Source organism: Natator depressus, chromosome 3 (assembly GCF_965152275.1).
Source record: "Natator depressus isolate rNatDep1 chromosome 3, rNatDep2.hap1, whole genome shotgun sequence".
NCBI lineage: Eukaryota > Metazoa > Chordata > Testudines > Cheloniidae > Natator > Natator depressus.
The window spans coordinates 92,153,804-92,180,591 of NC_134236.1; the positions used below are offsets into that span (position 1 = coordinate 92,153,804).

At 40.8% G+C, this 26,788-nt stretch overlaps 1 protein-coding gene across 10 annotated transcripts in view; it reads right to left on the reverse strand.

Annotated features, from left to right (window-relative positions):
- Positions 1–26,788, reverse strand: part of FAM184A (family with sequence similarity 184 member A) — a 168,952-nt gene that overhangs the window by 111,473 nt on the left and 30,691 nt on the right. The window lies entirely within an intron of this gene.

Below are 26,788 nucleotides of genomic sequence, written 5' to 3' on the forward strand. Positions count from 1 at the left end.
AAGCGCTAATGGAATTTTTTTTTACCAGCTCTAGTAATAGTGTTAATAGTTACAAATCAAGTACACAGTTTTGAAACAACCTGCATTAAATATTAAATAAGCATTTACACCTAACCCCTCACAATGTAGCTGTGTAAGGGACATTTCAGAAGCATGGTTCGAAGAGTCAAGAGACACGAAGAGAAGAGAGACAAGAAAGGACACAGATCCACAACACAAACTCTTTCTTTCCAAGTAAGAGTTATATTGGAAGTCCTCAAAAATGAACCAAGGGAAAGTGGAGTCCAGAGGCCTAGGAAGAGGCAAGGGACTCATGCAAATAAAAAGAGAGAGAGAGAGAGAGAGAGAGAGAGTGTGTGTCAGTCCATATTCTGCTTCTAGGTTAGGGAGGGTCTAAGCAGGCTCAGAGCAGTTCCAGTCAAAGAACAGGGGGGCCTTCCCCCCTGGATTGAAGCAACCATCTGCAGTTGTGGAGCCCACCCGAATCACAAAGCTCTAGCCAGGTCTACATGTGCAGAAATATGTTCACGGTTTGGACCTCTGTAATATAGGGAGAAGTCCTTTGAATTCTAAAAATCTAGAGGCTTTATTTACTTTATTTAAAAAATAACACAAAAATGCACCTGTCATAAACATACAGATATGGGTAGCATAAAATCCCTCCTGGGCAGCTGTACTGAATCTTTAGCTGTAAGGGGTTAAGAAGCTCAAATAACCTGGTTGGCACCTGACCAAAAGGACCAATAAGGAAAGAAGATACTTTCAAATCTGGAGGAGGGAGGTTTTGTTTGTGCTCTCTTTGTTTGTTCCCTTTCCAGACGGAAAGAGAGACCTGGCAAAGACAACATCTCCTGAAAACATACCTGAAATGATTCATCTAAGATTACAAAAATTGTAAGTAAGGCAAGGAAATGCGTCAGATTATCTTTTATTTTAGCTTGTGAATTTTCCCTATGCTAAGAGGTAGTTTTATTCCAGTTTTTGTAACTAACTGTGAAGCTGAGTCCAGAGGCAGTCCTCTGTGTTTTAAATCTTTTTTATTACCCTGTAAAGTTACTTTCCGTCCTGATTTTGCAGGTGTGATTATTTTACTTTTTCTTTATCAATAAAATTCTTCTTTTAAGAACCTGATTGATTTTCAGTGTCCTAAAAAACAAAGGGTTTGGTCTGTTCTCACATTGCTAACCAATTGGTTGCTATATTATTCTCAAGGTTCCCCAGGAAAGGGGTTGAAAGGGTTTGGGAGGATATTTTGGGGGAATAGGGACTCCAAGTGACCCTTTCCTGAAATTGTGTGTAAATCACTTGGTGGTGGCAGCAATACCATCCAAGGACAAGGAAAGGAATTTGTGCCTTGGGGAAGTTTTTAACCTAAGCGGGTAGAATATAAGCTTAGGGGGTCTTTCATGCGGGTCCCCACATCTGTACCCCAGAGTTCAGAGTGGGGAGGGAACCCTGACAGCACCACTTCACTATCAAGATGTAAACATCCATGTCCGTTTCAGTTCCATTCAAAACAGAAGGGGGAAAAAAACAATGTCAAGTGGAATGGGGCACATGCTTTATTAAAAAATTTAAAAAGAAGAGACAGTACTTTCAAGATCTATATGCTTTTTCATATTATACTATTAATATTGTTGTGTGCAAGCAGTACGTAGGGTTTGGGGGTTTACAGCAGGTAACTCCTGTTTTGGGTGAGAAATTAGTGACAGATTCACAGTACTTCCTTCTAGTCTATTTTAGATACACTATGTATACAGGTCCTGTTCATCTTGAATAAAATGATAAATATGACAGCAAAGCTATATGTAGGTAATTCAACCTTTAGAACCTTAGCACCTTAAGCTGAAAGCTTCTATTTCTAACCATCTCGCAGCATACAAGCTGTTTCCTGACTGTCTCGAATATCTTAATTTCTGCCCCCACACACACATACTAATAAAATCCTTTTGTATCTGCTGTTATTAAGGAATCACTAATCCGCAAGGGCCTGCCCCACATTCAGCAAGCTGGTTTCCCTATTTTTAATTGGTGTCCCATGTCTGTCTTGTCTATTCATTCAGATTGTATGCAAGTTCTTGGGAGCAGAGACTCTTATTGTGCATATGTCAATGACTTGCAGTCTTGGTTAGTACTTCTAGGTACTACTGGAATGCAAATAAATAATAACGTAATCCTTTCATGGAGAATTTCATATCTATATTTCAGTAACATGCACTTTATTACCATAACACTATCTCAGTTGCAGAACAGTACTCCCCACTATCGTGAGCAATAACTGACTGGATCTCCACTCAGACACAATGCCTAAAATAGTACGACACTTCTTTTCACACTCATTATATATGTACAGTAACTCCTCACTTAACATAATAGTTATGTTCTTGAAAAATGCAACTTTAAGTGAAATGATGTTAAGCGAATCCAATTTCCCCATAAAAATTGATGTAAATGGGGGGGATTAGGTTCCAGGGATTTTTTTTCCACCAGACAAAAGACATTATATACATAGGTTTCAGAGTAACAGCCGTGTCAGTCTGTATTTGCAAAAAGAAAAGGAGTACTTGTGGCACCTTAGAGACTAACCATTTATTTGAGCATAAGCGTTCAAAGTGAGCTTATTATATACAGCGTATGTTTTAAACAATTTTAAACAAAACCATTTAATACTGTACTCAGCAATGATGATTGTGAAGCTTGGTTGAGGTGGTGGAGTCAGAGGGTGAAAGAGGGTGGATCATCCGGCTGCTCCTCTTGCTGTTCTTTCCAATGTGTTCCGGCGGTGCTCAACCCCCGGCTCTGCCCCAGGCCTGCCCCCACTCCACTCCTTCCCCCAAGGCCCCACCCCTACCCCACCTCTTCCTGCCCTGCTCCACCTGCTCCCCTCTAGTGTGCCGCGTCCTCACTCCCCTCCCCTTCTCCTCCCCCCAGCCTCCTGAACACCGCGAAACAGCTGATTGCTGTGGGTGGGAGGCATGGGGAGGGAGGGGGGAGTTGCTGATCTGTGGGGCTGCTGGCAGGCGGGAGGCACTGGGGGTGGTGGAGGGGAGCTAACAGGGGGGCTGCTGGCCCACCCTAGTTTGAAGCCCTCATGGCCAAAAAACAAACAATGTTATAAGCAAATATTGCAAAACTTTAAATGAGCTTGTTCTCTAATAGATCAGTGACGTAACAACAAAACAACATTAACCGAGACGATGTTAAGTTATGCATTACTGTGTCTACTTTGTTTCTAAACAAAACTTCTTCATATAAAGTCTCACAGATGACAACTAAAATAATAAATGTCTTAACTTGGAGTAAAAAGAAAAGGAGTACTTGTGGCACCTTAGAGACTAACCAATTTATTTGAGCATGAGCTTTCGTGAGCTACAGCTCACTTCATCGGATGCATATTGTGGAAATTGCAGAAGACATTATTATATACACAGACACCATGAACCAATACCTCCTCCCACCCCACTCTCCTGCTGGTAATAGCTTATCTAAAGTGATCATCAAGATGGGCCATTTCCAGCACAAATCCAGGTTCTCTCTCCTGTCCATTCTTATCTCCAGTATTTCCTGCTGCAATTAACTTCAATGTACTTTGCAGAAAAGATCCCCAGAATCAGAGATGCTTTCTGTACAGCACAACCACCAGAGCCAACTAATACCACCACCATCAGACCACCACCATTCTCAACTTGACCATTTGACTCATCAGGAAGTCCCTGAGGCAAGTCCAAACCACCGCATGCGTATCTGATGCCTCCCTTCTCTGCCTTGTGAATGAGCACCTGGGCCAGCTATTAATATACATAATCAATGAATCCTTTGAAAAAGGCAACTTATCATTCTCTCTAAAAACACGTTGTAGTCCAACCAGTTCAATTGCTTCATGCAACTGACTTTGTTAACTACTTCCCAGTGCTCAATAATGGGAGCTTGGGCAAGGTAATTACAAAACTAGAGAAAAAAACCTCCAGCTATACCCGACCTCTGCCAGTATCCTGGTCTCATCGTTACCAGGATTTTTTATACTGATGTGCCACAGAAATGACACTAGTCACACTAGCACAATGGTTCTCAACCTGTGGCCCAATCAGCACACAGCTGCGGCCCATGTGACATCCTCAGGGCCAGGTAGTATTGGATGTGGCCTACAATGGTAAATAGATTGAGAACCACCGCACTAGTGGATGATGTTCTAGAACTGGTGGCGTCACCATTCGTATTGCTGGATCTCTCAACAGCATTCAACATGGTTAATTATGAGGTTTTGCTATCATGTCTTAAAGACTTGCCACGGGTGGAGGGAAATTGTGAACTCTCTCAGATTCTCTCTCTCAACCCACTATAAGAAAAAGTTCAGACTCCAGAGCTCTCATCTGTGGTGCCCTTCAAGACCCCATCTCCCCACCCCCGCTCTATATCATTTAACCTTTCTGTTATTGAATATTCCAGAAACACATTGGCCAGGAAAACTGGCTAGTCAAGAGGCTTCAATGAACCCTGATAGATACAGACTTGGCAACAATAATCCATACTTTCATGCCCCCTAGGCTTAACTACTTAATACACTATATACTTGGGAATCTGTTGATCATTTCCCTTTAGTCTGAAGACTGTTCTGCAGTAGAGAGCTAAATTTCTCTGCTGGTATCCAAACCTTACACACAGATTTAAAAAATGTATAGGAAAAAAATTTCAGCTAAACCAAAAACAGTATTTCCGTTGGGTAGGTTGGGGAAGGTTGCGATGAGGTATTAATTAGTCTAGTGAGGTTTGGAACATCCCGAGGTAAATGTTAGCATGGTTTCATAACTATTTTTTTAAAGCTATTGTTGATACCAGTTACTTTCTAAAATGTTGTCTGTAAATCACAGTACGACATACATCAGTGAGTCACTGTTTTTCCCATATTACAAAATTATAGAAGATTTTTTAAAAAGATGCTTTGACGAAGAGCAGGTCATTTAAGTTATTCCCTTGAATTACTAAATTTCTCACTAGAGTTCAGTTTGTTATATTAGTCAGATATTTTTATTCATATTAACCCTTCAAGCCATGATGCTATTTATAGTTCGTAAGAAGCGATTAACTTAGTTTAGTGTATTTTAAAACAAACAGCAAAAAATTAAACTAAAAATATTACATTAACATGTTACAAATCTAATAGATCCAGAAAAAAGCACAGGCAGTACTATTATCATAGATCCCACCATCAGGGGCTGCAGTGTTGCCAACTCTCATCATTTTATGAAGAGTTTCAAACTATTTGGTGTTTTTCCTAAAGCCCCAGCTCCTGGATTCATATGATTATGCAAGACTTTTAGCTTTCATTTGAAAAATAGCAAGCTTTTAGCTCTCATAGTTGTGGTGAAAAGCTTGAAAATGTGGGAGAAATCCTGGACCCGCTGAAGTCAATAGCAAAACTCCCACTGACTTCAATAGGGTCAGGATTTGATTCTAAATGGCCAAGGCCCAGAAGGCAAATAACCCAACCTTTATTGTTATATAACACCTCATGATTTTAAGCCAATCTCATGATTTTTTCAGATTCATGATTCTGTAATACTTGAAGTTAGTAATGCTTCGGTGGGCTGTGAGAGATCCACAGAATGCAGCCACCTTGCCATCCTTGAAGAAGGTGTAGCATGCACTTTCCTTGCAAATGGGCCCAGTTCCTCTAGGCGGCACTGAGAAAGGTAGCTTCACGCCCTTTGGGAAGATCAGTCCTTGCTAAATCCTGCTGTCCCCCCACCCAGCACCTTCTGAATCTCTGAAACTAGTGGTTTTCTCTCGATCACCACTACTAAAATTCCTTCTTGTAATTTCCCACCTCTACTACTATAACTTAATTGTCATCAGCTTCTCCCTGTCTTTTGACTCCCACCTTCAGGCTGTTCGAAAGAATAACATTCTTCTCCCACTACTCTGTGAATAGAAAAGGAGGACTTGTGGCACCTTAGAGACTAACAAATTTATTTGAGCATAAGCTTTCGTGAATACATCTCTCCCCTCTGTCTTATATCTATTTGTTTTTAAGCATTCAGTTCAAGCTTTTCATTCTCATCTTCAAAAATCCTCTTCGACTTCATCCATACCTCCATATTCGAATTCATTTCTTCCTAAATCCTGTCCCATTTTCTACTACACAGAGTGAACAACATTTTGGGTATTCGTTCTTCTAATTGAAAAACCTAAAAATCTTATTTAATTTTGTTTTAAATGTTGCAGGCTAGTTATGCTTAATAGATCTGTTCTTTTTTCTTTTAAAACAGAATAGACATATTATTTATTTTTAAAGTCACTACTTCCCACGTATATTAGCTAATATAGGGATGGGTAAACTTTTTGGCCCAAGGGCCACATCTGGGTGGAGAAATTGCATGCAGGGCCATGAATGTAGGGCTGGGGCAGGGAGTAGGGGTGCAGGAGGGAGTGCAGTGTGCAGGAAGGGGCTCAGGGAAAGGGGCTGGGGCAGAGGAGGGGTGCAGGGTGTACGAGGAGGCTCATGGAAGGGGGTTGGGGTGCAGGGAAAAGTGCGGGAGGGGGGCTCAGGGCAGGGAGTTGGGGTGCAGGAGGGGTATGGGGTGTGGCAGGGGTTTGGAGTACACGTAGGGTGCGGCAGGGGGCTCAGAACAGGGAGCACTGCACTGCTTACCTGGACTATTCCCAGGCAATGGGAGTTGCGGGGGGTGGTACCCACAGGCGAGGGCAGTGCACGGAGCCCTCTGTCCCCCCTCCCCCAGGGGCCGCAGGGACATGGTGCCATCTGCTTTCGAGAGCAGCGCGGGGCCTGTGGTGCCACAGGGGTGGCAATCCCATGGGCAGGATCCAAAGCCCTGACAGGCCAGATCCAGCCCGTGGGCCGTAGTTTGCCCGCCCTGAGCTAATATATTGGCTGTTCTATACCTTTAAAATATTTAACCTGGATACCAGGGCTTTAGAATGATAACAAAAAATAAGTTTCAAGTACTGTGTGTGTGCACTCAAAGATTTTTTTAAAATTAATCAAAATGTATATATGGTATAGATAGTGGATATAGTGCTGGAACCACCAGCAAGTGTGAACCAAAGGACAGGCAGTGCCATTTCTACTGACATATTTCCCAATTCAATTCTGGCCCTTCAGGGATGATTGAGCCAGCTGTGAGGATGGAGAACTGACAGAGGAAAGAATAGGGAAGAGGAAAGAAAGGATCAGATCAGTGACTAAGTCAGAATCAGACTTCTACAGGTATGTTCACTCTAAAGATAGCAACTCACAACTACCATTTTTTGTACAACATGCAAGCTCACATAAGTTCTCCAACACTCTCCTACTATATATTAATAACTATTTTCTGTTCTTTATTCTCTAGTGCTTATTGTAGTACTGTTTGGAATTATGTATCCACTTAAATTAAACTTTGAACCCCAGGAACAGGTGAATGACTCAAATTCAGACCTTACCAGATCCGAGACAGAGCAAGAATATATTTATTCAAAATCCTACAAGAGAGTTTCATTCATTCTTAGACATCTAGTAGTCAGTTCAATGACTTTAAATATTGCATTAAACCAGCTGCCTAATCACTGTACAGTTTTCTGTAGGTATCCTGCCAAAGGGGAGTTTTAAAGAGAAATTTGATGGAAGACAATGAATCTGAAGGAAGTCTTGCAGATATTTACAGGGATCTCTTCCCACATATAAGAGGTGGCATGGAAGAAAGCATCAAGGTGCTTGTTGGAAAATTTTAAAAATTGTCAGGAGACTGGCATCACTTGCAGAACTAAGGCAGGGCTTGACATTTCAATACGATTTAAAAAGTGATAGGTAGGGTGGGGATAGGCCTAGAAGGGCCTTAAAAGTCAAGAAAAGTAGTTGGCATTTGATGCAATAAAGAATATGGAGCTAGCAGACCAATCCAGAGGGGAGTGATATGGTTTAAGTGAAAAGCCAGGAAACTGATCATTGTAGTAGCATTCTGAGTGGATATTAATTGCTCAAAAACTGTTAATCCAGAGTTAAGGACGATGCCTTGTGCCCTTCCAGAATGCGGAGAGTGGAAAACAGGAAATACAAAATTAAGGTAACCGTCGCAACTCCTTCCCACCTCCCCCTGAAAATAACACCACCACAACCTTCTCTCTACCCCTCTAAATAAAACCCTGTAATCTGACAGGACCAGATTACAAGGGTCAGATTCAGATCAGGTCAGAAAACAACCAGACTCTCTCAAGTTCAGGTTGCCTCTGATGACCTTCTCCTGCCCATGTGGTGAGGGAGGTGGCACTTGCCCCTACCACCTTGCTGCACTGTGTTTGCTGCAGATCGAATGTGCTGATAAGTTGCAGCGCACACAATGTAAGAGAAATTTGCAGCTTGCAAGAGCTGACTGAGGAGATATCTGAGCAATTATCTTTGAAAACTCATAGAAGACAGGAGAGATTCCAGAGGACTGGAAGAGGGCAAAAATAGTACTAATCTATAAAAAGGGAAATAAGGACATTCCAGGGAGTTACAGACCAGTCACCTTAACTTCAGTACCTGGAAAGATAATGGCTCAAATAATCAATTTGCAAACACCTAGAAGATAAGGTGATAAGTAATAATCAATCAACATAGATGTGTCATGAACAAATAATATCAAACCAACCTAATAGCTCTCTTTGACAGGGTAACAAGCCTGGTAGATGAGGCCGGGGCGGTGGGGGGGGGGGAAAGCGGTAGATGTGGTATATCTTGACTTTACTTAGGATTTTGATACTGTCCCACATGAACTTCTCATAAACAAACTAGGAAAATACAACCTAGATGGAGCTACTATAAGCATGGTGCATAACTGGTTGGAAAACCATTACCAGAGAGTACTTATCAGTGGTTCACAGTCAAACTAGAAGGGCATACTGAGTGGGGTCCTACAGCAATCGGTTCTGGGTCCGGTTCTTTCAATATCTTCATACATTATTTAAATAATGACATGGGGAGTACACTTATAAAGTTTGTGGACAATATCACGCTGGTGGGGAGGGGGGTTGCAAGTGCTTTGGAGGGTAGGATTAAAATTCAAAATGATCTGGACAAACTGGAGAAATGGTCTGAAGTAAACAGGATGAAATTCGGTAAGACAAATGCAAAGTACTCCACTTAGGCAGGAACAATCAATTGCACATATACAAAACGGAAAATGACTGCCTAGGAAGAAGTACTGTGGAAAGGGATCTGTGGGTTACAGTGGATCACAAGCTAAATAGGAGTCAACAGCATAACACTGTTGCAAAAAAAGTGATCATCATTCTGGGATATATTAGCAGGAGTGCTATAAATGAGACATGAGAAATAATTTTTCCCACTCTACTCCCCGCTGGTAAGGCCTACTGTGTCCAATTCTGGGTGCCACATTTCAGGAAAGATGTGGACAAACTCGGGATAGTCCAGAGAGGAGCAATACAAAACATTTACAGGTCTAGAAAGCATGATCCATGAGGAAAGACTGAATAAATTAGGTTTCAGTCTACAGAAGAGAAGACTGGTGGGGGAGAGGGGTGTAGGACACGATAACAGTTTTCAAGCACATAAAAGGTTGTTACAAGGAGAAGCGTCAAAAATTGTTCTCCTTAACTTTTGAGGACAAGACAAGAAGCAATGGGCTTAAATTGCAGCAAGGGAGGCTTAGGTTGGACATTAGGAAAAATTTCTTAACTGTCAGGGTAATTAAGCACTCGAACAAACTGCCTAAGGAGGTTGTGGAATCCTCGGCACAAATGTTCCCTCTAATTTTTGACAGGCTGTGTGCGCAAAATTTTCTTCTGTGCAAGTTGTTGTGCTTCTGTGCAAATTTTTGTGCACATGGTGTTTTGCTGTGTGCACGGGGTTTAGGATCTGTGTGCGTGCGCACACGCGCACAGGTTAGAGGGAACAGTGCTCGGCACTGGACGTTTTTATGAACAGGTTAGACAAACACCAGTCAGGAATGGTCTAGTTATTACTTAGTTCTGCCTTGAAGTGAAGGAGACAGGACTAGATGACCTTCAGAGGTCCCTTCCAGTCCTACACATCTCTGATTTTTATAATACAACAACATCCATGTGCGGAAAGCCAGACAAAAAGCAACACACTCGAATGAACTCCTACAGAAAAATGATAAAAAGACATGAACACCCTATCACCTGTGCACACACACATTTCACAAGCAATCACTCCATATCTGATCTCTCAGTACTTGTCCTCCAACATGAACATCATATTCAAAAGATGAGCCTTGGAACTTAAATTCCTAACTCTGTTGGACACTAAAAACCAAAAACTCAGACACTGTTATAAACCTTTCCATAACTCTTGTTCTTCAAGATGTGTTTTTCATGCCCATTCAAGAACCCACCCTCCTACCCTTTTGTCAGAGTTGATGGCAAGAAGAAACTGAGAGGGTGGCGGGGTGGCAGGTTCCTATATATTGTGCCATGAACGCAGCACTTCAGGGAGCACCAGAGCTCAACTGATGGATATCACCGAGGGAAAAACTTTCCAGCAATGGTGCATGCAGCACACACATACCTACATTGGAATGGACATGAGCAAGCAATCCAAGAAGAACTGATAGTATCGTAAATCTGTTCATGGGAAGGAAGGCTCTGGATGCCAAGGAATTCAGGGATGCCCCTATAAATTATATGTTCTGAACTGGAGTTAGTGTGGATTTTCCAGTGTTCAGTTGAAGACCCAAGCCCAAGAAGAGAGAAAGTACCTTTCATGTGGCAGATAACACTTCTTTGTACGACTGACCCTTGAGCAACCAAACGTTGAGGTAGAGGAATACTATGATCAACTGACAATGCAGGCAGGCAACCAGCTCCGACAGAACTTTTGAAAACCCTTTTGGAGCCAAAGAGAGACCAAAAGGGAGGTACCAGATACTGAAAATGATCCTGGCCTTTGAGAAAATGCAGGAATCTTTTGTGGGATGGGCATATTGCTACATGGAAATATGCATTTTGATGGTTGAGGGCCAAAAACCAATCCCCTGAATCCATAGAAGGAATTATAGCTGCCAGAGTCACCATCCTGAATGTTTGAGATCTCATAAGTTTGTTTATGAGTCTTGGATCTAAGTTTGGTCTCCACCCTCCATTTTTCTTTGGCACAAGGAAGTGCCTCAAGTAGAAGCCCCTTCCTCATTGCTGAGCAGGGACTGGCTCTAGTGATCCTAAACAAAAAAAGGGGGTTTATCTTCTGTCTTAGTAGGAACTTAGGAGAAGGGTGCCTGAAGAGGACAGAGAAGGGGAACGAGGAGAAGGAGATAGGTAGAATGGATGGGGCAGCCCAATGATATTATTTCTAGCACCCATTTGTCGGAGGAGATATGGAAATGGAAGAGTCAGTCCCCAAATGGGGGGAGGTGGGCAAATCATTGTAGCTGACAAGATAAAGAGAGGGGAGGGTCCGAATCCTCCACCATCCCATCAAAACTAATGCTTCAAAGATGAAGCCTGCTGTAAACTTGTATCAGGTGGGTTAGAGGATCTTTTTCTCTGGTACCTGTCTCTTTCTAGGAGGTTGCAACGGTCTCTGAAAACCAGAGAATTGCATCTGGGAGGATCTTGAGCTATTTGCAATCTACTGACTTTTCTCCTGTTAGCAGGAGTACAGATGCCTAACGAATGCAATGTGGCCCAGAAGTCTTTAAGAGTATTCAACAACTCATAGGTATTCTCTGTGAACAACTTCAGCTCATCAAACAGGAGATCCTCTACTGTATTCTGAACTGCTCCGGGGAAACCAGATAATTGTAGCCAGGGGGCCTAGTTCATCACCACTGCTGTGGAGATGGAATGGGCTGTGGTATCTGGAGCATCAATGTCCAATTCCTGAAGAAATGTCCTAGCCAGTAAGTGCCCCTCAGCATTGGTAGCCTAAAATTGTTCCCTTTGGTCTGGAGGAAGATGTTGAATAAAGGAGCTGAATTTTGCATAATTTGTAAAGTTGTATTTGGCCATCAGTGCCTGGTAATTCATAATGCGGAATTGTAGAGACTTACCGATGGGTAAGATTTTCTCCCAAGAAGGTCCAGGAACTTCTGGTCTCTATCATAAGGATGGACTTATAACAGTGTTTGTCTTGTTTGTTTACTGCATCAGAGAGTAGGATGGAGAGAGTGAGAAAATAGGAACTCAGAGTCCTTGGTCAGAACATAATATCATCTCTCTTACACATGGATGTTACTGTAGCTGGGGTTTGCCAAATAGTTTTCGCAGGTTCCAGCAGAGGCTCAGTGATAGGAGGTGAAACTCTGGATGGTGTTGCAGTGTGAAAAATATCCAACAGCTTGTACTGGGATTCTTTGACCTCCTCACGAGGTATCTGTAGAGAGTCTGCCATCTGTTTAACGAGGTCTTAAAACTGCCAAAAAAAATCAGCCAGCCAGCCACAGCTGGAGAAGACGACATTACTGCCTCATCTGGTGAAGATGACGTGATGGTAGTCTGAGAGGTAGCTTCTTTATCTGCCCTAGTCTCTTGATCCTTGAACATTTCCTCCTGTTGCTGGGGAAGAGAAGCCTGAGTCTCCCTATTATCCCGATGGGAGAGGGTCAGGGGCCCAGAGAACTGCCAGCAATAAGCTGCAATATAGGATTCCAATATGCCACTGAAGACCATAAGGGGAAGGGGGTGGCATCCAGAGTTGCCCCCACCAGAAGTGATGAGGTCCCTAGACATCTTTCCAGTCTCTTCAAGAAAGGGGGTTTCTATATGAGTTTACAGGAGAGCCTGGAACGGGGATCAGTGATACTGAACGAAGGTCTCCATCATCATCCTTTTATTCCTCTAACGGGGCAGCTACAACTGAAAAGGGAGGTGATGGTACTGGGAATGAATAAGAGTCCAATGACTGAGATTCTCAATATCAAGAGATGCTCGGTACCTACCAGCAATGGAGACTCTGGTTCAGCAGTCACAGATGAGTCCTTTGGATACCTTGTCTTGTAGCACCAAGTGGACTTGTGGCACTGAATGAGGCTGTGATACTGACAGACCAGTATTCTTGTCCCTGCAGGACAGTACCAATGGTTCTGAGCACTTCACAGGCAGTGCTGATGTAGATGGAGCCTGTCTTACATGGTACTGAAGAGCTCGATAAGGGGAATGGGAGAGGAGTTAAGACAAACTGTACAGATATTCTGTTTGCACTGACCATCTCTGCTAGATGATACCAGAGCCTTCTCAGTCCTATATTTGCTCTTGGAGCTGAGCTATTTTCTTGCTTTGCTGATACCCAAGGAGCCCTTCGCCGCTATGGTACCAAGCCTCAAAAACAAAGTCTCTGAGGTTGTTGACATGGTCAGCAAGTGAGATCTTTTTGAGATTTGTGCCTTTAAAAGGAAATTAGAGCTCCTCCTTTTAGGATCTTCAGATAAGGTTTCTGAGGCTTTCCCCTTTCCAGGGGAATATTGTGCTGAGGGTGAAAGGGCACTACAGACCCCCAGGGACTGATGTACAGGGGAAGTTCTCCTGACCTGGCTCCAAAGCAGGGCAAAGGGAGTGCTCCATCCTTAACAGTCACAGCTTGATTTCACAGTTCTTCTGTGCCTTGGATTTGAGGGATAAACAGAAGTTCCATGTCCTGCAGGACATGGGACTCTCCTGGGCAGTGAATGCACTTAGAATGTCTATCACTAACCAGGATAGCTTCTCTAAAAATGAGGCAACGTTTAAACCCTGATGAACCTGGTATGCTCCTCACAGGGAGGATTTCCCCAGAGAAAATGAAACATTTTTCAATAGCCAGTTACTAACTAAACTAAATAGAATGAACTCAGCAAGCAGCACAGTGCAGACAGACACAGTGTCAGGCTGAGGTGGCTGAGAAGGACCTGAGGGCAGTTCATCCACACAGCCTGACATAGCCTCAGTGAGGGGCACGAGACTATTTGCAGTGCACGTGGGCTGAACAGACATTGCTAAAGAAAGTCTGACGAAAGGTGCGCGGGGCAAATATGGACCTGAAGTGAAGCACGCACGGGGATGCTAGAGAAAAACATTTTCTCTCCAAGGGTTATACTTCATACAGAAAACCCTTCCCCATTCCCATATGTTTTCACTAGTAGCTGTTGAGATTCCCTCAGATGTCTTTCCACACGTTTTTTCAATAACTTAGTTTGACTCCAGATTTCATCACTCAAGTATCTTTATTTGGCATACAGCAAAGCTATGCTAAGTTGATCAGACTCAAATGTAGGGGGTGGGTATAGGGCACACCACACATCCAAAGTTACATAAAAAACTTCTTCTTTTATATACTGTGACAAAGTTCCTCCTCTACCTTGGCGGGTCTTGCGCTTATTGGCGGATTTGCTCGACTCGGAGAGTCACAGCAGCCCTCAGTTTGGCCATTTTCGTGAACCCACAGTCCAGGTCGACGACTCCTGTGTCTGACCAGGAGTTGGGAGGTTTGGGGGGAACCCAGGCTCGCCCTCTACTCCGGGTTCCAGCCCAGGGCCTTGTGGAATGCAGCTGTCTAGAGTGCCTCCTGGAACAGCTGTGCGACAGCTACAACTCCCTTGGCTACTTCCCCATGGCCTCCTCCCAACACCTTCTTTATCCTCACCATAGGACCTTCCTCCTGCTGTCTGATAATGCTTGTACTCCTCAGTCCTCCAACAGTATGCATTCTCACTCTCAGCTCCTAGCACCTCTTGCTCCCAGCTCCTTGCCCGTGCACCACAAACTGAAGTGAGCTCCTTTGTAAACCCAGGTGCCCTGATTAGCTTGCCTGAATTGATTCTAGCAGCATCTTGATTAGCTGCAGGTGTTCTAATCAGCCTGTCTGTCTTAATTGTTTCCAGAAGGTTCCTGATTGTTCTGGAACCTTCCCTGTTACCTTACCCAGGGAAAAGGGACCTACTTAACCTGGGGCTAATATATCTGTCTTCTATCACTCTCCTGTAGCCATCTGGCCCGACCCTGTCACAATATATTTACACATTACACTGGATTTACTAAACATTGCATTACAGGTTTGGGGATTGTCCTTTGTTACTTTGTAGGAATCAATTCCTGTACAGCACGCTCTGTCCACACACTGTCCATGAATGACTTATTCTTAACCTCATCTTACATTTCAGTCTCGTTTTGCCCACTGTTAACTTGTCCATTGTAAATGATTCCCTGGGTGTTCCCCCCTTAATTTAGCTAGTAGAGACATTCTGTCTCTTAGCTTACTGGTCCATTTACCTATTTTAGTTAGCACTGACATTTTGTTTCTAGCCTGCTGATCCATTTACCTCCCTAATACCATCTCCCAAGAAATGAGGCCTCATCCATGTCTACTTACGTCAAGCCAGGCATACAGTTGTAAAACAAATTGAACTAAAGGCTTTCTCCTTTAAAAAAAATTCATAAATTAAAAAGATTAACATTTTTAAGTGCAAATCTACTTATGAAAGTACTCTTCAACTAGCAGTTGTAGAGTAAACTAGTGTTACTCTGTGGCCAACTGCTGTATCTGAAATGAAAAGTTACATCTCAACCCCTTCTTTAAGCAAGTTTTCTGGTTAGAATGAAATTCAGTAACTTTTTTTTAAAAAAATCCTTCCCTACACAATATTATTTGCAAACTGGACACCATTAACACTTAGGCTTGAATAAAGACTGGGAATGGATGTGTCATTACACAAAGTAAAATTATTTCCCCATGTTTATTTTTCCCCCCTACTCTTCCTCACATGTTCTTGTCAACTGCTGGAAATGGCCCACGTTGATCACCACTACAAAAGGTTTTCTTTTCCTCTCCTGCAGGTAATAGCTCACCTTACCTGATCACTCTCATTACAGCGTGTATGGTAACACCCATTGTTTCATGTTCTCTGTGTATATAAAATCTCCCCACTGTATTTTCCACTGCATGCATCCGATGAAGTGAGCTGTAGCTCACGAAAGCTTATGCTCAAATAAATTTGTTAGTCTCTAAGGTGCCACAAGAACTCCTTTTCTTTTTGTGGATACAGACTAACACGGCTGCTACTCTTAAACCTAATAATATTTTAGTTAACTTAGTGCCTAAGAAGGTACTTGTAGATTTGCATTATACTCAGGGCCAAAATTAAGCCAGAGCTGTCTGGATCAGACCTCCGGTAAATATTTTCAAACCCACGGGGCTAAATCCCCAAGCCTCAGTGCTCCCACCCCCCATAGGGCTAAAGCCCCAACCCCCAGTGCCCCCACTGCGGGGCTAAAGCTCTGAATTCACCCTCCCTGCAGCTGAAGCCTGGAGCTCTGCTGCCCCGCAGGGCAGAAGCCCCTAACCCACCACCCTGCCACAGGACAGAAGCCCCGAGCTCACCCCAGCTCCCAGCCCAACGGCTGAAGCCCGGAGCCCCGAACCGGCTCCGCCCAACTGGGCCCTGGAGTTTTTATAGCATATTGGGGAGCAGTCATGGGAGGCTCTAGGAAATAATCTCTGAATTTAAGCCCTGATCAGAGCTTTCCATATCAAGAAATACTGTTATAAACGGAGATTAAGATATACCTTCCTTGGTAAAGCGGGCACTTTACCTTCAAAGAGATATCTCCATTAGGGATTTTTGCACTTGTGTAGCTACACCAATGCAGCTACATTGGTGTAAACCCACAGTCTAGATGGGTTGAACCTGTGTAAAAGACACTGGCTATAGCGGTACAAAAGTGCCTATTACAGATAAGCCCTGAAAGTGGAACAGTCTCTGGTACTGTTGGAAGAATATAATCTTAAACCTATGACCTCCAACTCTGTAACCCAAAGCAAAACTGATGGTACTGCCAGACCTGCCTTCAGGGTAGAGTTAACTAAATCTAGAATATTTTGACAGTGGCAAGAAAAAGTCTCCAAGCTAAGTAAAACCGACATGCTCTGAATTCGTTTTTTATATAGTACTGAAAAACTCAGTTCATCTCCTACTGCAGTCAAGAGCTTTTTTAACTACCCTGGGCATTGTTCTAGTTCCTAATAAATGTAACACCACTTATCTGACCAATCACTGCCAGATACTGTGTATTTACTCACCTTAATTCTTGACCTGCCAGAAGAAATTAAAAAAATAATAAATTATTAATACCAACCAAAAAGTTCTAAATCTATAATGCAAAACGGTTTCATAGATATCTGTAAAATTCCCCTGCACCGCCCCCACCTCCCCTCGATCACCCAAAAATAGCAAGTACTGGAAAATAAACACTTCACTAGTTCTTTGCCAATAAGAAACTTGTAGAAAAATTGTCAGTGATTACTGGTTTAGTTCTTATAAATCCAATCTTAGTGCATTTGGAGTGCAGAGCCAATTATGCTGTAATACAGAGTATGTTTCATAACATTACATTTTGTTATTCATGCACTATTGGTAAAATAAACTAAACAAGACATGATGATACATTTTGGGTAAAACTTTCTAGAGTCTTTTTAGAAACAAATTTGTGCGCATGCGCACACAGACACACACACACTCAGTGTTGTAACCAGCAGATAGGTGCATGTAGAATTTTCAAAAGGGAGGAGGAAAGTGTATAACTGAATCTAAAAGCCCCCTTTAAAAATTAGTGTTTGTGTGTACAGTCAAAATCTGTACATGCCCACAATTCTTACCTGAAGAAATTTTCAGCTTGCCTAAGTATGCTCTTAGTTCTCTGAAAATAACTCATTATGCGCATGCAGAGAAGAATCTGCCTACATGCTGCACTGTATGCACACAGATGCTGTTCTGTAAAATTTGGACCTTTATACTGTGAATGTTCTTAAAACTCTCTTGTTAGCAATATGAAAAGACAGTACTCTAGAGTTTTAGTCTCCATTATGTCGTCAGGGTGAGAACACAAATTTAATTTGAAACCTCATTTTGAAAAAATTACAGAATTTCCTATACTCTTCATTTTGGTCTTTATGCGGCACACTATGTCCTCTGCCTAAAAGATTGCTTTCTCTCTTCTCCCCCCCCCCTTTTTTTTTTTTTTTTAACGCTCCAGTGAGCAAGGAGATACTGAATTATTGTTCTTGGTTACATTATAAAAACAAACCTAAAATAAAAACACTGCTAGCAATGGATTCACTTTTTCTATTTAACATGAAATATTTACAAGGCAATGTTATCAAAGGAATTCATTAGAATTCATTCAAGCCAGGGACACTATCAATCTTCTGTTTCTATCTACAGTTCAACACACTTTCTGAAAAATGTTAAAGCCAGAGTTTTTGTTGTCTGCTACTCTCCCCAATCAGCCCTTTGCAGCTACAGGTGAGCCGCATCATATGTGCATTTAACTTACTCGAATTCAATTATACATGCTCGGCAAAAAAAACAAAAACAACAAGATACCTGTAAATAGTGCGGGCGACTCTGGCCACCATTCCACTCAATGAGCATATGCCCCGGAGTGAGCGTGAGATGGGAGACGTGAATCTGCTGTTCCCTCATTCGCTCTCAGTTCCTTCATGTCTCTCATACTGTGAGCATCTCGCAGCGCTGAGTGTGATTCTAGTGTTTAAAGATACGTATTTTTTGTACAACATGGCCCCTAAACACAAGCCAACTACTTCATCTGGTGCTCAACCAAAGAAACAGTGATCTGTTCCAACGCTGGAGGAAAAACTGGCTGTGTTGGACTTTGAGAGATGGTATGTTGGTCTCCAACATGGTGCATAAATATGGCCGCAACGAATCTAGCATCCATGCCATCAAGATTCAAGAGAGAGAAATTCGTCAAGCCGTGGCATCAAGTGCTCCAATAACTGCTAAGATGACGAGCCAGGAGCGTGATAAGATGAGCCAGGAGTGTGATAAGACTTTTGTGAAGACTGAAAAAACATTAAACTTATGGCCTATCGATGGCAGCACATTGAGAGAAAAGGCTCTTAGCCTCTATGCGCTGTTCAAACCTCCCGCAGAAGAGGGACAGCCATCTGATGAGAAGGAATTCAAAGCCAGCCAAGGCTGGCTTAACAGTTTTAGGAACAGCTTCAACCCCAAAAACGTGCAGACTACTGGTGAAGCTGCATCTGCCAAAGAAGAGGCAGCAAAAGCCTACCCCGAACAATTAAAGAAAGTCATAGAAAATTAAAATAAAATTAAAGAAAAGGGCTATCTTCCGGAACAAGTTTTTAATGCTGACAAGACTGGGCTCTTCTGGAAAAAAATGCCCAACCACACTTAGATTTCAAAATCAGAAAGACAAGCCCCTGGCTTCAAAGCAGCTAAAGACCGTGTGACTGTGTTGTTTTCGGACAATGGAGCTGGGCATTTAATAAAGCCAAGCTTGCTCTACAGGGCTGCAAATCCCCGTGCCCCAAGAACAAAAATCTCTTGCCTGTGTTCTGGCAATCAAATAAAAAGGCTTGGGTGACGGCAGCATTATTTCTGGATTGGTTCCACAAGTGTTTCATTCCGGAGGTCAAGCGGTACCTCGAAGAGAAAGTACTTGACTTTAAAGTATTGCTGATCATAGACAATGCTCCTGGCCACCCTATGGGACTCCAGTTTGCGCATAATGACGTTTAAATCGTTTTTCTCCTCCCCAATACCACCTCCATCCTCCAACCTCTCGACCAAGGCATGATTCACTGTTTCAAGGCCACGTACACGAGGCTTATGTTCTCACGGATACGTAGCACTATGGATGCTGATCCCAATCTTAATGTGATGGAGTGTTGGAAGTCCTTCAACTTTGCCATTTGCATCACTTATATTAAGCAGGCAATGGATGCAATCAAGCCTGAAACAGTCAATGCATGTTGGCGAAACCTATGGAAAGAATGTGTGAATGATTTTAAGGGTTTCCCGACCGTTGACAAAGAAGTGAAACACATTGTTCAGGTGGCCAGGCAAGTGGGTGGTGATGGCTTCATCGACATCCTTGAGGAAGAAATTGAAGAATTAATTGAGAGCCATGGAGAAACACTGACTAACAAACGAGTTAGAGGAACTGATAAAATCATCTACAGAAGATGAAGACGACGACCAGGAAGAGCCAGCAAGTTGGAATTTTCATAAATTTGCTGAAGTGTTCCAAGCAGCGAAACACCTGAATAATTTAATTTCTGAATATGATCCCTCTATGGAACGAAGCCTCAAAAGTCACACGTAGTATTACAGACTATTTGAGACTGTATCAAGAAATGTTTGAGCAGCTCAAGAGACAACAGCGACGGTTGCCAATCACCATGTTTTTCAAGGAAAAACAACCAGCAGCAGATGAGCCTATGGAATCAACTTCTCGAGCCGAACCAGAGCCAACCACTTCGTCTACGACTCGCTCTCTGTCACGTCCGTCTCCTGGATCGACATCAAGCCTGACGACCCCCTGTAATTACCCCTTGTAATTAAAAATATAGTACTGTAAAGTACAGTATAGTACTTTCGACAGAGTTCTGTAAATTGCTTGGGTCCAAATACAGCCAGCAAAAACAATTTAAGGGAGCATACAATAATTCCCACAGGAATGCTAGATACAAAAAAGTACAAAGTTTACTGATGTTAATAATAAAATAAATAATAATAAACCTGAATAAGTGAAGTCGGAGTGATCACCAAAACTAAAATGTATCTTTTAATTGTTTATCTGCAACTTCAAGACAGCAAATGACAAAAAATGGAATCTAACAATCATATGACGGCATCATAGATAAATTAAATTCAAAGTGATTTAAATCACCAATTTTAATCATGATTTAAAATCAGCAGGCAGGAAACCTTGATTTAAACGATCTATTTTAATTCTGTTTTGAATTTGTTCTTTAGTAAAATAACTAAACAGTAAAGTCAAGTCTTAGTGACTGATAACCAATAAGAATAAACATGTTTTAACTAAATATAGCTTTTACACAAAATTTGGTAATTCTTTTTGTAAACTAGGAGGATACATTATATATAATTGCTTAAATAAATGTGTATAACATACATTTATTCAGATTCTCAATTTTTACCTTTTTATATTAGAAAATAGTGAATGATGCATTTTTTATTGGTGATTTGTGTCAAGATTTGTCAGGATAGAAACTGGAATTCAATTTAAAAATGTGCAAAAACAGCAATTATTTTTTCAATAGTTACAGATGACTACCTTAAATGTGCTGGAAAGTTTATCAAAACATGTTTTGCATTTTAAACTAACTTAGTTATTAAACAAAGGAAATATTATTTGTAGTTACTGATTGAAGTGATCACTTCTGGTCTCCAAGTCCTTCAAGATTTTATAACAAGTAGATCTCATCCTCTCACACCTAGTTTTTAATTCTTAGATTGGAAGAGGAAAACAAGCCTTGCTGCTTTATCAACTCAACTCCCAATTGGTTTCTCAACTCAGAATGAACTAGTTGTTGAACTGAACTATAATAGCTTAATAAACTAAAATGAAGAAACATTCTCCCTGAAACTCCAGTTTCAGGTGCTTAGTCACCAGCTCAGTGGTTTGACTTTCTTTAAAACTTCAGCAAACATGTCCTGCTTAATTTAAATTTATTTTAATAGATTACAGGAAATTTAGGCCTTAAAATATAGTTGTCAATTTCAAATTTATATCAGTTTATTCTTAAGAACAAAAATAAATAAAAACCAGTTTAAAACTTAAAAATCTGTTTTGATTTTTTTTTATCATCAAGTTTTATCCATTCTGTATGACAGAAAACCATCTCCTGACAAAATATCACCCTCTGAATCAGCAAATCTCTAAAATGGGAACAACAATCTAAAAACTAACAGCTGATGGGAATGTTGGACAAAGGAAAAATGAAGCTCACACAAATGGCTGTTTAGTCAATAAAGCCTCACAAACATTTACAGATATGTTTGAGGCACAGAAAAAAGGTGGAGGGGGTTAGACAATTTGACCAATTATCGTTAGATCGCTGAACAGATGTATAATATTTTAAACACATTATGACACAACCATGGACATGTCTACTCTGCCTTGCAGTTTGAACTATGAGGATGTGAACTGTAGCACACACCAGACTGTTTCACCGTAACTCCTCCATGTGGATGTTGCAGATGTGAACTTTAAAATTTATTTAAATTTATATTTACCTATACAACTTATATTCAAAATGTTCTTAAAGTCCACCTGAGCATGAACATAATTTTTTTAAAATAATTCATAGTACTCACAATTCTAGCAAAGAAGTCAAACTATAAACATTCTTTAATATTGATCAACTCTCCTAAATTCATACTACTGTCCTGATAAAACATGTTTCTTAAAAGTTTCCCAGGCTGTATTGTTTACTGGGGGATAGAATAGATGATTTTTTAAAAAATCATGCTCGATCATCAGACAGCATTACGAACAAGTCAATAAAGGTAAATCCCATACCGAACTGCTTTAGGTACTTGCAGCCTGTGATATTTTCCTCCCCCCCAACTTCTTAAATACATGATCTGGAATGATATTTACACATTGGAGACAATGATCACAGTTGATTAAACTGGAATTTCTGCAGTAGTAGTAAATACTGACCAGAAGAGGTGTCACCACATTTTTCAGATTGCTTCCTAGGGCTTGTCTACTCAGGAAGTTAGTGTCAGCAAGCTAAGGTATGAATTAATGGCATACTATCTACTTTTCACGAATTCCCCATGTGGACACTTACTGCACCCTAAAAGTGCCTTTGTGCATTTCAGCTTAATACACTGCTAAATGCTACCAGACAAAGCTAAAAATCATGACTAGCAAGTCTCAGTTTAAAATAGCAAATTTTTATTTCATATATAGATATAGATATGTAATCACACACACTCACAAAAGATCTTTTATTGCTAGAAAGGTAACAGGTTCCCACGATGCTTTCTGTCTGTGTGGAGAGCTGGAGTTGTGGATTCTTAACTTGTGAACAGGTTTCAGAGTAGCAGCCGTGTAAGTCTGAATGCTTCCGATGAAGTGAGCTGTAGCTTACGAAAGCTTATGCTCAAATAAATTTGTTAGTCTCTAAGGTGCCACTAGTACTCCTTTTCTTTTAATTTGTGAAGTTACAGCCAGAAGCATGAAGGGGAAAAGAGGTAGGCCAGTGTGCTCCATGTAACAAGTATGTCTACTTCCAGGCATTAAATTCTACTTTCGGGGGTCGGGGGGATATGAAGGTTTTTTGTTTTGTTTTTTAAAGCCACTTGTTTGCTGTAACTCAAGATAATTCTGATTATTCTTAAGGTGGAATTTTCCTTTAACTTGGTAAAGCTGCTAGTGGAACAAATCTTCATCTTTCTGCCTACATTTTCTTAATACAAAATCAGCCAGACATTTACAGCACTATTGGAATTACTTATTAAGCTAGATCACTACTGACATAATCACATCTGTACTATAAATGATCTGCTGTTCTTAAGAATCAGACAAATATTTCTTAATGGTGATATTCTTGTAGTAATCTGTACTAGATTATAAAATAAATCTCATTCAACATCAGAGTGACTCAACTGAAACTGCTTGAGGCAGTAAATCTCAACATTTTTTAATTTGTCCCTCAAAAGTATTTCAAATACTTAATCGGTCACCACTTGTAACTTCACTATATCCCCTACCACTCAAAGTTTGAAAAAACTGCAGTCACATTTTTTCTCTTCTATCCTTCTACTCCCACCTCCAAGTTTAACTCCACAGCAACTTTTTAAAGATTTCAAACAGCTAGTGACAGGTAACAAAAGGTTATCTTATCGTACTGGGTGAGCACTATTTTTAAATTTCTCCGACAGTGCAGGAAAGTGCATGTTCTACAAAAATTAAATTAAATTGTCAATTCCAGAAAAAAAATTACACTTTATTTGAAAAGCTCATACTAGAGACCAAAGCTAGTATACCAAATATTAATCTGCCACACATTGAAAGAGAGATTAATGTTTTGCTAAAAGTCCTAAAAGATAAACGCTTTATTTAATTTTCTGTCCTTTCAATATTCCATTCCCTAACAGCATCTTTGCTCCTGTTAGTCTACCGTAAAATCAAAGTAAAACATTTCTGTGATACTGTCAACTTGAAAAATCATACATCAGAATATGTACATCCAAGTAACACCTAAGATTAACTAACTAAATCAGTGGGGGAAATTGCCTTCCCCCTCCTTTTAGTTTATTTTGTTGATTTGACAGCATTTGTGTACAGTTTAACTTGTAATCAGTTATGCTTTATGTAAATCTCTCTCCTTTTGCTGAGCCTTAAAAAATGAAATGCTACCAAAATTTCAGCAAGACTCCATCAAAAAATTTCCACTATAACCAGTGATACAGGTGATGCTCCCTTGATAGACTATCCCCCAACCTACCCCTACAAAATTCATCTATCTTAATATTTTTTCCATTGCCACTAGCATCAGTCTTTTGCTCCTACCCATCTTTATCTCCCATGATTCCCCTTTCCCAGAAGTTCATGGAGTTCTAGGTCATTAACATATTTAGCAGCTTTTCTTCATAGTAGAAGCGGTGGTGGCAGTGGCAGCAAACACGTATCCTGCAGCCTCGACTAGCAGCAGTGGCGGAAGAGGGAGCATATTGCAGCTTATGGCTGTGGGGTGGTGAGTGGTTCCTCTCTAGTGACCGGCTGGGTGGCTGGATTGCAGAATGATACTTTGATACTTGAGATGATTTGGCAAGTCTTCTAACTTCTAACAATCTTCCCAAACTGGTTTTGGGGGACAGTGGAGAGAATGGCATGGGCCATCCCAGTACCTGACTTTCAATCTCATGCATGAAGCTAAGCAGGTAGGAACTATTTGGAGAAATCGGCATGGAGCAGGAATCCCACTCACTGCAGCAACAACCTGTCATCTCTTTTTCTCCTTGTGCACTGGCATGAAGGGAGGGGTAGCAGGCTCTACAAGGTGTGGACCCTATGTGCTCCTGGAAGCTCTCACAAGGTATACAAGAAAGGAGTTGCCACTGAAGTAGCTACCACAAAAATAGCAGGTGTACTCATGGATCAGCCTAACAAGTATAGCTGGCTTAGTCCCTGCCTCAGGGAGATCTGAAAATTTTAAATAAGCACAGCCATCCTTAATTTTTTAATCAGGCCTAACATAACTAAAGTCTATCCACCATCATTACATCACTATGCACAGGCTGGCTTAAGGATTTAAGCAAGATTATTCTTTAGTTACATTCCAAACTGTCTTGTATCCTAAAATGTTTGGTAAACCAATATCCTTAAGCATCGCCTAGAACCTAATGGCAGATGCAGAGATGAGTGGCAGATATAAATCAATCAATTACCAGGGTTGAAAGGTATCATTTTCAGATTTATGTCTGTAGGGAAATAGGGAGAAAACTTGAAGAAAATCCCAAATTTCTCCTTTATGAATATGAGGTTATGTGAAAGGGATTGGCCTCAGTCCTTGCGAGCCCCTTCCTCATGAGTAAAAAGTAAAAGGAGTACTTGTGCCACCTTGGAGACTAACAAATTTATTTGAGCATAAGCTTTCGTGAGCTACAGCTCACTTCATTGGATGCATTCAGTGCATTCCTCATGAGTGATAACTATAAGAGAATAAGGTCTTAAAAATAATCAAGGATTTCATTTTTTTAAATTCAGGACACTATTTAAAGGATATTTATCAGAAAATGGAATTTGCAAAAATGAGACATTCAAAATAAACAAGAGAAGTGTCCCTTTATAAACAGTTTTTTAAAGTTTTCCACACTTCTCCCATATTTGAGGTACACATTGAGATAGTTTCTTGACTTGGTCCCATTGTTCCTTAGAATTTTGGGAAAAATCCTGAAAACAAAAAAAATTGTGGAAGTGTTATTACACTGTTAATTTCTAAGGGTGTACTGTTGTACTACCATTTTGGGGTCTGCAACCAAATGATGAGCAGAAAAAAAAAAGTCAATTTTACTATATCCATGTTTCTTCCTTAAAGGAAACAGTAAAAAAATAAGTCTGTCTGTGGTCCTTTAAATAGGGATAAGTCTCTTCTTAATAGTGCTAAAATATTTTATGAGGCACCATACTACCCTGTAAGTAACCTTATAGTTTCTTTCTCATAAACATTTACCCACATTGAACTTTAATTGCATTCTTGATACAAACTAAGGACTGATCACTAAGCTTTTGCTCTTTTTTATATGGCGTTGCTCCCATAATCTCAAAAGATTTTTTATTTTTTAAATTTTTTTTAAGAGGGCCTTCAGGGGGCTCAGTCACTTCTGCTCATATCACACTGCTCTCCAATCAGAGTTTCTCCTCAGGTGGAGCTTTACGTTTGTAGACAAAAAAAATAGGACAGGACGTGGTGGTCCACTGGGAAATTTTCCAATAACCTACAGGTCTCTATCATGTAAAGTAAAACACACATATTTCAAATTGCAGGCTCTATGTATAAATTCATATATCAGGAGTTTTACAGCATTCACCATGGCTTGCTTTCACTCCAATGAAATAACCACAAGAATCAAAACATAATTTTGTTAGTTAATATTAATATGAATCTGTAACACTCTTAGAAATACTACACTGGCACATATTATTAATATCACTTTTTCAAGGTCTGTCTTTTTGTTCAGGCTTTGTACAGTACTTAATTCAATGAGCTCCTGGTCCATGACAAGGTTCCTAGGCACTACAATAATGCAAATAATAAAAAGAAGGGAGAGAGGAAATACCTTTTATAGTCAATATGATGGGGGAAGGGACACAGATCAGTAGAAAGACATTTACAAGTTATTCAGTCTGTTTCCCTTCCTCAATTTTTAAAGTTCTGCTGAGGAGCAAGAGATCTTTGATTATTCAGATGCATTTAATTTAAATCAAACAGATTTATTATTAAAAACTCACCTTTTAAAAATTCAATTTGAAATTAGGACCACCTATGTTAACACTG